This window comes from Cupressus sempervirens, chromosome 7, assembly GCF_028749045.1.
Source record: "Cupressus sempervirens isolate cs-2001-9-10 chromosome 7, ASM2874904v1, whole genome shotgun sequence".
Taxonomy (NCBI): domain Eukaryota; kingdom Viridiplantae; phylum Streptophyta; class Pinopsida; order Cupressales; family Cupressaceae; genus Cupressus; species Cupressus sempervirens.
Genome location: NC_143124.1, coordinates 351,767,425 through 351,779,738, shown reverse-complemented (window position 1 = coordinate 351,779,738; position 12,314 = coordinate 351,767,425). Strand labels below are relative to the sequence as shown.

The 12,314-nt window shown below is 40.4% G+C and overlaps 1 pseudogene; it reads left to right on the top strand.

The window, feature by feature from the left end:
* LOC149546899 (protein EMSY-LIKE 3-like) overlaps positions 1-1,900 on the top strand; it is a 103,730-nt pseudogene extending 101,830 nt beyond the window's left edge.
* The last annotated feature ends 10,414 nt before the right edge of the window (positions 1,901-12,314 follow it).

Below are 12,314 nucleotides of genomic sequence, written 5' to 3'. Positions count from 1 at the left end.
GTGTCATCACATGGCTACTTGAGTTACCCTGGACTGGTCTCTCAATAGACCCCGGACCCTCAAGCGATGAGTTACCTTAGACTAGTTACTCTGAACCCCAGACCCTAAATGTGGCACATGTGGAACCAGAAATCCCTCTCATGAAGATGAGGCAATCATTCGAGCATTCCCATCCTTAGTCTATACAAGAACTTAAGGCATGGGTGGGTCAAATATCTCTAACTTATCTTTTTAGTGTGTTTCCCCAAAATTATTAATTACTAGATTATCACTTATTACATAACTTGCAATAGGTTACCCTAGTACTAACCATTTTGGGCCCCGGACCCCTACTGCAAGCCACTCCCAAAGACATGTACCTAGACAACCTCTTTTAAGAACATAAAATATAGTTGTGTCCCATACCACAACATACACAATAATCAAACTCGATTCCTTAATAGGAAACCTAAAAATAAGCTGGTACTTTCACCCAGGTACACATAAATGCTCCACAAAGTAAACCTCATGAATATAATTTCTAATTTGAATCACAGGACATATCATGACATCTAAATAGTAAAAAAGAATTCTCAAAAGACCTCTGATGTACACCCTAGTTTGGCCAAGCTCTTGAAATCACAAAATCAAAGAATTATGTAAAAACACCTCAGTCCTATACAAGCAACTAGAAAGCATAAAAAAGTAATCCACAATATTCTCACTAGCTCTGTATGAGTAACTGGAAAGCACCAAAAAGATAAACATCATATTCGAAACAATTCTTTACGAGCAACTGATAGGAATTAAATTGTAATCCACAATATCCATCGCATAGCTTAATTAACAATTAAATTCCATCTATTTTCATTGATTAATAATTCATTAGATTACTCTCCTTCAATGATTAACTAATCTTTATTAAATTAAATTAAATTAGATTAGTTAATAAGTCATATAAAACTAATTAAAAGTTAACTACACTTAAAAGTATTAATATTAATAAATAACAATAAACTCATTATTGAATATTATAATAACAAGTCTTATTGATAATCATTATTATTTAAAATAAAATAGTATCATCAACTCATCAAAAACCATTGTTAATTAACATGATTAATATAAATCCTTAACATTGTTATATATTAAATAACATAGCATTTATTAATATTAATTAATAAACACATATAATTAATTAAAATGTAATAGTATTAAAACTTTACAATATATTACAAGAAAAGGGCTTTTTTTTTTTTTATGAATAGTCCTTTTCAATTAATAAAATTTACTAAGATTACAATTCACAAAAAAGGGCCGGGGGATACAGGATCACCCAGCGAATGAGTTCAATCGGTCGAAGCCAAAATAAACAACATGGCCACAGCTAGAAACTATAAACTATTAATCAAAAAGAACATTTAAAACAACCTCATGCTGTCGAGGCAGTACTAGCAGAGGGAGGAGGATCATCTTTATTAGGAAATCCCCACGCATCAGTGGGATTGTGAGGCAGACTAGAAACAGTCCAATCGTCAGCAACATTTGCAAGATCTGGAGAAGTTGCAATCTCCGCATCCTTCTTGTCTGGCCATGGAGAAGAAATTGCCAAGGTCAGCCGGGGAAACTTGCCAGAGTGTGCTCAACCAAGGGGAGCAGCCAGAGATCGGCTAGAAGCCCGCCCAAGAGGGGGAGTCAGGGACCAGCCAGAACCACCATGCAGTGGGGAAGCAGAGCGGCACCTCCAACCACCATGACCACTACTGGGAGAGTGGTGGCGGGGACCCTAGGAGCACGACATGTGCGAATGGCGGCCAGAGGACTAGCATTTGGAGCAGCAACCGCGAGAGGAGGAGGCATCAGCCGAGGCATCTGGAGGCACTTTGGCAATGGTACAAGGAGCATTGCCCTAGTGATTTAACAACTCCTATAAGTGGGCAACCTCCAGGGAAACTTTATTAGCTTGCACCTATATCTGCATAATGACATTGTTACAAATGCATGCCTTAGTGTACATTGCAATGTTAACATCCAAAAAACTGTGAGTGAATACAACTGCATTCCTATCTTTCCATAGAGAAAACAAAATTTCCATCCTGAAAGTATGCCAAATCTGTGAAAACTTCTGAGGAAATCTGGGGGAATCACCCAGCAAGATCATTGCCATGAAAAAGGTTCGAGCCTGAAAGGCTTGAAAAAATCATGAATCCAGTGCCAATAATTCTGAGCATGCTTGCAAAACAAAAAAATATGCAAAAAGGACTTAGGTTGGCCATAGAAGGGGCATTTGGGATCAGGAACCCCAATGTGCTTAAGCTGAGGCCCCAAGGGAAGACCTTAGAAGGCAAGGCACCAAGCAAAGTGAGCAATCTTAGGTTCTGTAATGGTACTCCAAATGGTGTCAAACTGTTTTCTCCATTGAGAAAGAAAAGAATGCAAATGTCACCATTGATTAAGCGTGTCCACCATTGGAAGGTGGGGCGAAAGCCATCTGTATCCCATATTGGGCTTATAATTGGTAAATGGAGTGGCAGGAAACCACTTCCAATCATACCACCAAGGTCGAACAGACTGAATCTCCACTTTATGAAGTAAGTGCATAGGGATGGAAGACAACAGAAGGTCATAAGTCTGGCAATCCACATGAACAAGGCAGTATTGAACTTGTATATCCTCCCATGACCTGAAAGTCATGGCGACTCTTGAAAAAATATCCTTGGTAGTGCAGATGCCACGTTTAAAGAAATGCAAAGCACTGACACCTTGAGTCTTGGCAAGAGGAATACCCTGGAAGGCAAACAGGGGAGACCACCAAATGTTCTGTTGATTTAAGGACAACCCATTGCAAAAATCATCACCAACCCAACGAAGCCAAGGTTTAACAGCTTCCTAGGCTTTTCAGATGCTTTTTATAACAAAAGAGCCCTATATGACCACTGGTTCACGCATAGTGAGAAGGGTCTGAAAACCAATCCCCTTCCACGCCAGTCTGTTAGCAGGGAAGCCTGAAGAGATGCAATGCCTGACAAGAATTTTCTAGGCTTCATCTCCAAAAAATAGCTTTGATAATCCATTTAGCACAGAGGGCAAGGCCCTTCTTTCGAGTGGAAAGCAGGCCAAGACCCCCAGATTCCCTTGGGAGACAACAAATATCCCAAGCAACTCTGTAAAAACCATGATGGTCAGAACCAAAGGCCCAAAGAAAATCTCTGAGAAAACGTTCTAATTTGAGATAGGAAGCTTTGGAGGGAGCCCAAAAAGAAGAATAATACACATGGGTGGCAGCCAAAATCTTAGAACAAATCTGGAATTTACCAGCAAGAGAAAGCGGCTTAGTGATCCAATAATCAAGCTTTTTGCTAATCTTGGTAAGCACAGCATTCCAAAGTTCCAAAAAGGAAGCCTGGAAAGCAAAGGGAATGCCAAGAAAGAAAGAAATTTCTCCATGAGTAACCCATTTCTATTGGAATTGGCTGAGCCAAGGTGGAGCTAGAAAAAAAGACTGTCGGTAGCAGAGTGTTTTATGCCATTGAATGGTAAAGCGAGAGGCTTGACAAAAAGTGTCAAGACAATTTAGAGCATTTTTGATGTTTTCTTCATCTTCAAGAAGAGTAAGAAAAGAATCATTAGCAAAATGACCATTGACTAATTGGGAGGAAGAATCAAGCAAGGAAATGCCACAAACCAGTCCTAAAGACATAGAGTGAGCAAGTAAATAACCAAAACCTTCAGCAGTAAGGACATAAAGCATTGGAGCTAATGGACAACCTTGTTTGATGGAACAAAAATGTCCAAAAGCTTCAAATTGTGAATAATTGATGGTGATGCAAGCATTAGCGTCACCAAAGAGCATCTCCATGGACCGAAGGAAATTGGGACCAAAACCCAGAGCCTGAAGCATTGCCAAAATGAAAGGCCATTCAATGCGATCATAGGCTTTAGCAAAATCTATCTTTAAAAAGATAGCCTGCTGCTTGGACTTGCGGGCCCATTTCATACCTTCCCAGACAACAATGATGTTGCCAAGAATATACCTGGATTTGATGAAGCTAGTTTGTTTAGGCTACACAATTAGAGGAAGCATATGGCAGATTTTGAGAGAGAGTACTTAGTAATGATCTTATAAGACACATTCAGGAGGGTGATGGGCCGCCAGTTGCAGATGTCCTCAGGATCACCAGCTTTAGGTATGAATTTAATATTACCTTTATTTATGATCGCTCCTAAGCTTTTAGAATGATATGCTTCAAGATAGACTTTATGCAGATCAGGACCAATTTGCTCCCAAAGATGTTTGTAAAATTCATAGGGAAATCCATCACACCTAGGAGATTTGTCATTCGCCATGGAGTAAATTGCCTCTTTAAGGTCTCAGAGGGAAAGAAGTTGCTCATAGAAAGCATGTTGCTCAACCGCGAGGCGGTTTGGAGTAACAGTAATACACTTTTTGAGAGCCTCCTCCTAAGCAACCGAATGGCCCTGCGAAGCAAAGATGTTCTCATAGTGAAGAACAAAAGCTTGCAGTATGTCTGGAAGACTGGAAAGAACATCAGTTCCCTATTTTATCTTTTTAATCCCAACATTGGTATGATAGGCTCGGAGAGCCTGGAAGAACTCCTTCGAGGCTTTGTCGCCAACCTCCAACCAGTGTAGACAGGCTTTGATTTGAGCTCCTCAGGCAGCATAATTATCAGCAATTTGTTTTTCATGGCAAAGCTTGGCAAGCTGAAGTTGAAGATCCACATCAAAGGGGTTGAAGGTGAGCACTTCAGAGGCTTTTTTGAGGGCAAGGGTGTTGGCTTCTAATGAGAATTTTCTAAAAATTGCTAGCTGGCACCCATAGATGCGCAAAAAATGAGCCGTTCTGGTAATGGCATCATTCCACCACTGAATCCAACCTTGATGGGAATGTGGACGTGGTTCCAAATTCCAAACACGTTGTATGTGGGAGATGGTGGAGGCATGCAAAAGCACAGACGTGTTGAGGAAGAATTGAGACTTGATCACTTTGGGGACAGATGTTTTCCAAGAAATGCCAAAGTAAATGGGATAGTGGTCTGACAACGTCACATCTATCAGGGGAATGATAGGTAGATCACGATCTTCAGAAAAGTAAAAAAAAGATTGCATCAAGATCATAGCATGATCAAGATGTTTCAATATGCGGTTAGGACCGGCTCAAAAATTGGACCAAGTATGCCATGCCCCATTATCATGATTGCAGCTAGTATTGGGATCAAAAAGGCCCAATTTATGATGCATATAAAACCAGGCTTCTCTTTCCCCAGCTGTCCAACAGAAAGGAAGAATGCTATCTTTGTCAGAGGCCACTTCAACCATATTGAAGTCCCCACACAGGACCCAAGTAGCTGGCGGGAGGTTGTTAGCAACCCAAACCAACATTTGTGCCCTTTCCACAGCATCATTGGAGGCATAAACATTAATGACTCCAAAAGATATTTTGTTAATGGAAAGAAAGAGCCAAATAATACGGTATGTGGGGTCAGAACCGTGTGAAATAATAGTAGAATGAAGGCGAGGTGACAGGAGAGTAACTACACCACCTTGGCTAGCTTCATGCTAAGAAGAAAACATGGCGCTATCCTGCCAAATGACGCAGCATGCAGTAGAAAGCATGAAACCAGAAATCTTAACTTCTTGCAGGCAAAGAAAATCTAAATTCCCAAGTCTATGATGGTGAAATGTCCCCTTTTCTAATTTGATATGGTATTTCACACCTCTAATCAGATTTTTAAAATCAAACAACTGATATCACAAAGATCCTCCAAATTTCTCAAGAAACCCCCAAATCGGGTATGCCAGAAATTGTGCCAAAAGCTTCACAGCTTCACCAATTATTAATAAATCTGAAAATGGAAATTTTTACAGAACTTTCAGCAGCATAACAGCCTACAAATTGACATTTCCAGATCCGTATAGCCTTTACACAACAGCTCGAAAATGTAGGACCAAAACTATGCTCATCGGGCTCCCGAAATAGCACAAAATATGCCCGGAAACACCACAAGAACACTAATAATCTATCTCAGAAGTTTAATCACGTCCCAATATATATATTCAGATCTATTTTAATAGCTTAAAGTATAAAATACAGCAGCAACCAAAACTGATATGAAATACTCAACCGGAAACACCAAACTCTCACAAAAATACACCCGGAAACTCACAAATCTGCACTGTTCAGCACAAAGGCAAACTCTGTATGAGCATGCACATGGAATGGCTTCAAACTCCCGTCCTTAGCCTTCCTGGAAACCTGCAAACTCCCGTTCTTGGGTCTCCCTGGAAACCTGCAAACTCCCGTTCTTGGGTCTCCTTCTCCACAGGTTTGGCAGCCTCTGAAGAATAACAAAGAATGAGTGAAAATCAAGTCTGGAATCCCCCCAAAATGCCTCCAAACCTCTTTAAAAAGGGCATAACTGTAACTCACGTCCAAGAGAGGTTAATGAAACATATTTTAATAATAATTATCATTTATTAGTCCAACGGTTTCCAAAGATTAACTCCCTTTTTCCGAAACTTCACTTTCTTGGGCCTGCCTGTCTTAGCAAAGATTATTATTTTTTAATTATTTGAAAAGGGGACATGACAAGTCCTCCCCTCCCAAACATTGCTTGTCCTCAAGCAATGGTTGAACAATAAACCAATCAATCCTCCTGGATCCCAAATGTAGTCATGAACTATACTACTACCAATTAACACAGACTCCTGCAAGATCTTTCCAACCTCTAATCAGATCTTTAAAATCAAACAGCTAATATCCCAAAGATCCACCAAATTCCTCAAGAAACCCCAAATCGGGTATGTTGAAAATAGTGCTAAAAGCTTCACAACTTCACAAATTATTAATGAATCTGAAAATGGAAATTTTTACAGAACTTTCAGCAGCATAACAGCCTACAAATTGACATTTCCAGATCCGTATAGCCTTTACACAACAGCTCGAAAATGTAGGACCAAAACTATGCTCATCGGGCTCCCGAAATAACACAAAATATGCCCGGAAACACCACAAGAACACTAATAATCTATCTTAGAATTTTAATCACGTCCCAATATATATATTCAGATCTATTTTAACAGCTTAAAGTATAAAATACAGCAGCAACCAAAACTGATATGAAATACTCAACCGGAAACACCAAACTCTTACAAAAATACACCCGGAAACTCACAAATCTGCACTGTTCAGCACAAAGGCAAACTCTGTATGAGCATGCACATGGAATGGCTTCAAACTCCCGTCCTTAGCCTTCCTGGAAACCTGCAAACTCCCGTTCTTGGGTCTCCCTGGAAACCTGCAAACTCCCGTTCTTGGGTCTCCTTCTCCACAGGTTTGGCAGCCTCTGAAGAATAACAAAGAATGAGCAAAAATCAAGTTCTGGAATGAGCCCAAAATGCCTCCAAACCCCTTAAAAGAGGGCATAACTGTAACTCACGTCCAAGAGAGGTTAATGAAACTTATTTTAACAATAATTTTCATTTATTAGTCCAACGGTTTCCAAAGATTAACCCCCTTTTTTTGAAACTTCACTTTCTTGGGCCTGCCTGCCTTAGCAAAGATTTTCTTTTTTTTTAATTATTTGAAAAGGGGACATGACAAGTCCTCCCCTCCCAATCATTGCTTGTCCTCAAGCAATGGCTGAACAATAAACCAATCAATCCACCTGGATCCCAAATGTAGTCATGAACTATACTACTACCAATTAACACAGGCTCCTGCAATATCCTTTGCAATATGACCAAGAGGAATCCATAATCAAATTGACAATTATAGCTCAACCAAACTCCGAAATCACCACTACCACAAACAAAAACCCATGAGGCACAAACTCTTAGAACATCAGAACCCAAGTAAAGTGGACAAATCAATCTACCAACACAGTAAATACCATCAACGCATCCCACTGGCCTATATGGAATGTACAATCCAACTCTGAAACAATGGTGAAACCTCTTGAATGAAACTATACCAAGTATGGAGAATCCACACACTGTACAACTCCAGTAGTCAACACAACTCTGTAGATCATCGGCCACTGTCTCATAACCATAACTCCCATGCACCCTTGATGGTGAAAAGCCATCACAAGATAAACAACAAGAAATGGAACCCAAACCAAATTTTCCTGCCATCAACTCCTCAACACAAGGATCAATTGCTAACTGATGTACATACCCTGCAATATAATGTTGATTAAAAAAACCAACCTCAGTCAACAACTCACCATGAAGAAGTGATACAACCCACTGTGACTGATCAATAGCTAAGTCAGGAGATGTCATAGCCAAAGGAGTAGAATCAATAACAACACCTGCTGAAGCATCACTCCAAAACTCCTGCTCTAAGTCATGTATTATCAAGCTATCAACTGCAGGACCTATCACAATGTCGTGCCCATCACAACTCTCATCCCGAGGCATCAAACTATTCCATAACTGATGATAAGCACTAGGAACCAAAGTACATCTCTGTATCATAATCTCATCAACATGGTCATCAAAGGTAAATTGATGAGCGTACCTCATAGTGTAATGCCGATAGAATGCGCCAATCTCAGTCAGTAGCTCAGATTGTAATCTAGATGAAACTAACTGCAATTGATCATTAACCATGTTGGAACTGACTACTACCTCCAAAGATATCACCAAGGGAGTAGTATTACTAGCAAGAACCATGCCAACTGTCGACTCACCAACATCACACACGATCTTTGATGCATCTCTAGTCTCTGTGCCATCAGTACCAGAGGCCACCACCATGTCAGGCATACAACAATCTGCTATAACACCCAACTCAACTGAACCTGACTCTAGTGGGAATGAACCTGATATGCCAATGTTAGTATCAAGGATGGATGCATCCCCATCTCCACTGTCTCTGACAATCTCGGCCATGGACATCCTCGGATCACCAAACACCATAGCTTGTGACTGTATAGAATTAGGTAAAGATTGTAGTTGCTCTAACTCCATGGTCACCTTAGCCAAACGAAGCTGTGACTCCTTGAAAGCCAACTGTGTACTCTCAAGAATCTCAGAAGTCACCTCAAGCTGCTCAGTAAGCTCACTCACCTCATCTTCCTTGGCCAACAATGCATCATATGCTGTACTACCCCACTCCATAAGATAATCTCTGTCGGCTAGCAACTGCATATAATTCTGTCTCAAAATCCAAATAGCCTTCCATAAAGAGTGGATCTCTGTCAAGGAAAGATAACTGCCTTCCTACTCATCACTAGTAGGAGAACCCCATCCATAAACTGCTAACAACTGACGAACAGCATCGAAATGCTGGCAAGTGATAGCAATGTCTCGGTCACTAACTCTCAACTGATTAGACACATGATGGAGCTGGCTTGACTGTCTCCTACAAACCTCCTCTGATGCATTGTCTAAAAGAGTATCCTCAAAGTTACTAGTCTCTAGAGTATTACCATCCATATCGTGTGAATCAAATCTAAAGCTCATATCAACATACGGAGTATCAAAAACATTAGCATTGCTGTCCAACTCCTCTGTACCCAAGGAAACTAAGTCTTCAAAACTGCCCACTGCATCCTCCTGGATGTCATCAATGCCAATATGATCTTGGGACTCATCTATACACACTGCCAAATATGAAATAACATCAACACATTCCAGCAAGTATGGTCGACTGGATATATGAACAAAGCCCAACATTGGTGTATAAAAACTAATACCAACATCAAACAAGATACTGGCACAACAAAAGACAACACCGTGTAATCTGCTAATCAAATCCATGATAGCACCCAAACAAACACTGCTACCAAAAAGTGTTAAAGATCTTCAGTCAACTGAATCCCAAATGCCAATATAACAATCTCGAGTCCATATCCGTAAACTAGAATCAACTGGTAACTCAAGCAAACTCCTCACCTGAGTAATATGACCAATACCAACTAATTCCACATACCTGTCATGATGAGATAATGAAGTCACAATACTATCTGTGTTCACCTTCAGCTGGTTCGACAAATCATGTGAAGTACTACCAGCCTCAACCTGATGTGATGAAGCATCTAACTGTGCCTGGTACTCTTTCTCAGCAAAGCCATGAATGCTCAATGTCTGCTCATCTCTACCCGGTATCTCACCATCCTGCACAACAACATCCTCATAATCATCATCTGAACCCACTACACTGTAGTCACTGCCTGTTGTAACTATACCATCCTGAATACCTGTGGCATCACCCTTTGACAACCTGTAAACAATTGTCTCAATTTGAGTATCAAGTTGACCGTTACTATCAATCTGTGTAATATCCTTTCCCACCACCTCCTGTGGCAGAGTAGAATCTGAGACCTCTACCTGGCTATCAGCTAGTTTCTCAAACTCCTCATGCAAGTTCTTGGAAATTGTGTCATCTGTCCTGTGAGAAAATCTGCCAAATAGAAATCCAGTCAACTTATCCACCTTAGCTGGGTCAGATAACATGTCATTTATATGGTGGTGCTCAACCAACTGTTTAGACATGTCATGGCTTATTTTCATAAGTTTATCTCGAATGTCTAAATAACCATCCTTTCTACTATTTTGACTCTGGCTATCAATTGTCCAAGATCGTTCCCTCTGAGACTCTGTACTATACCTGTCCATTCTGGATAAAATAGAGTGTAACCCCAATAGGATATAACTTCTTCAAACACCAAGAACTAACATGCAAATGATTAGAAGTAGCATGCAACCATAGATTTGGACATGCAACTGATTAGAAGCAACATGCAACCACCAAATTATGACATGCAAGATCTGGGTAGTTGTCAAAACTGACATGCAAGATCTGGGTAGTTGTCAAAACTGACATGCAAACTTCTACAACCACCAAATTCACCAAGAACTAACATGAAAATGTTTAGAAGTAGCATGCAACCATAAATTTTGACATGTAGCTGATTAGAAGCAACATGCAATCATAAATTATGACATGCAAGATTTGGGTAGTTCTCAAAACTGAAATGCAAGATCTGGGTAGTTGTCAAAATTGACCTGCAAACTTCTACAAACCCTCAGGGTGGCAAGATCATGGCTCTGATACCACTGAAATGTCCCCTTTTCTGATTTGATATGGTATTTCACACCTCTAATCAGATTTTTAAAATCAAACAACTGATATCACAAAGATCCTCCAAATTTCTCAAGAAACCCCCAAATCGGGTATGCCAGAAATTGTGCCAAAAGCTTCACAGCTTCACCAATTATTAATAAATCTGAAAATGGAAATTTTTACAGAACTTTCAGCAGCATAACAGCCTACAAATTGACATTTCCAGATCCGTATAGCCTTTACACAACAGCTCGAAAATGTAGGACCAAAACTATGCTCATCGGGCTCCCGAAATAGCACAAAATATGCCCGGAAACACCACAAGAACACTAATAATCTATCTCAGAAGTTTAATCACGTCCCAATATATATATTCAGATCTATTTTAACAGCTTAAAGTATAAAATACAGCAGCAACCAAAACTGATATGAAATACTCAACCGGAAACACCAAACTCTCACAAAAATACACCCGGAAACTCACAAATCTGCACTGTTCAGCACAAAGGCAAACTCTGTATGAGCATGCACATGGAATGGCTTCAAACTCCCGTCCTTAGCCTTCCTGGAAACCTGCAAACTCCCGTTCTTGGGTCTCCCTGGAAACCTGCAAACTCTCGTTCTTGGGTCTCCTTCTCCACAGGTTTGGCAGCTTCTGAAGAATAACAAAGAATGAGTGAAAATCAAGTCTGGAATCCCCCCAAAATGCCTCCAAACCTCTTTAAAAAGGGCATAACTGTAACTCACGTCCAAGAGAGGTTAATGAAACATATTTTAATAATAATTATCATTTATTAGTCCAACGGTTTCCAAAGATTAACTCCCTTTTTCCGAAACTTCACTTTCTTGGGCCTGCCTGTCTTAGCAAAGATTATTATTTTTTAATTATTTGAAAAGGGGACATGACAGACGGGTATCCCGGACATAGAATTTTTTGGGGTGGTCGGTAAGACCTCGAACATTCCAAGAGAGGAAGTTCATGAGAACTCTTCCATATCATCCTCGTCCTTGAGAGAGGAGTAACTATTCTGTAAAAGGGTAGAAACTAGGTGAAAGTCAGACGGGAAATCCTCTGGACTTACAACCTGCCATTTGGCCCCTGATATCTCTGCACATCCAGGAGGACTGTGAGAATGCCTTGTTGCTGGTGGTATTATGGAAGAGACTGCAAGAGGAGAACGAGCCCCAGCCAAGGACGAGGTCCTAGCGGCCACCTTAATCCCCTACGAACCAGCAGGGT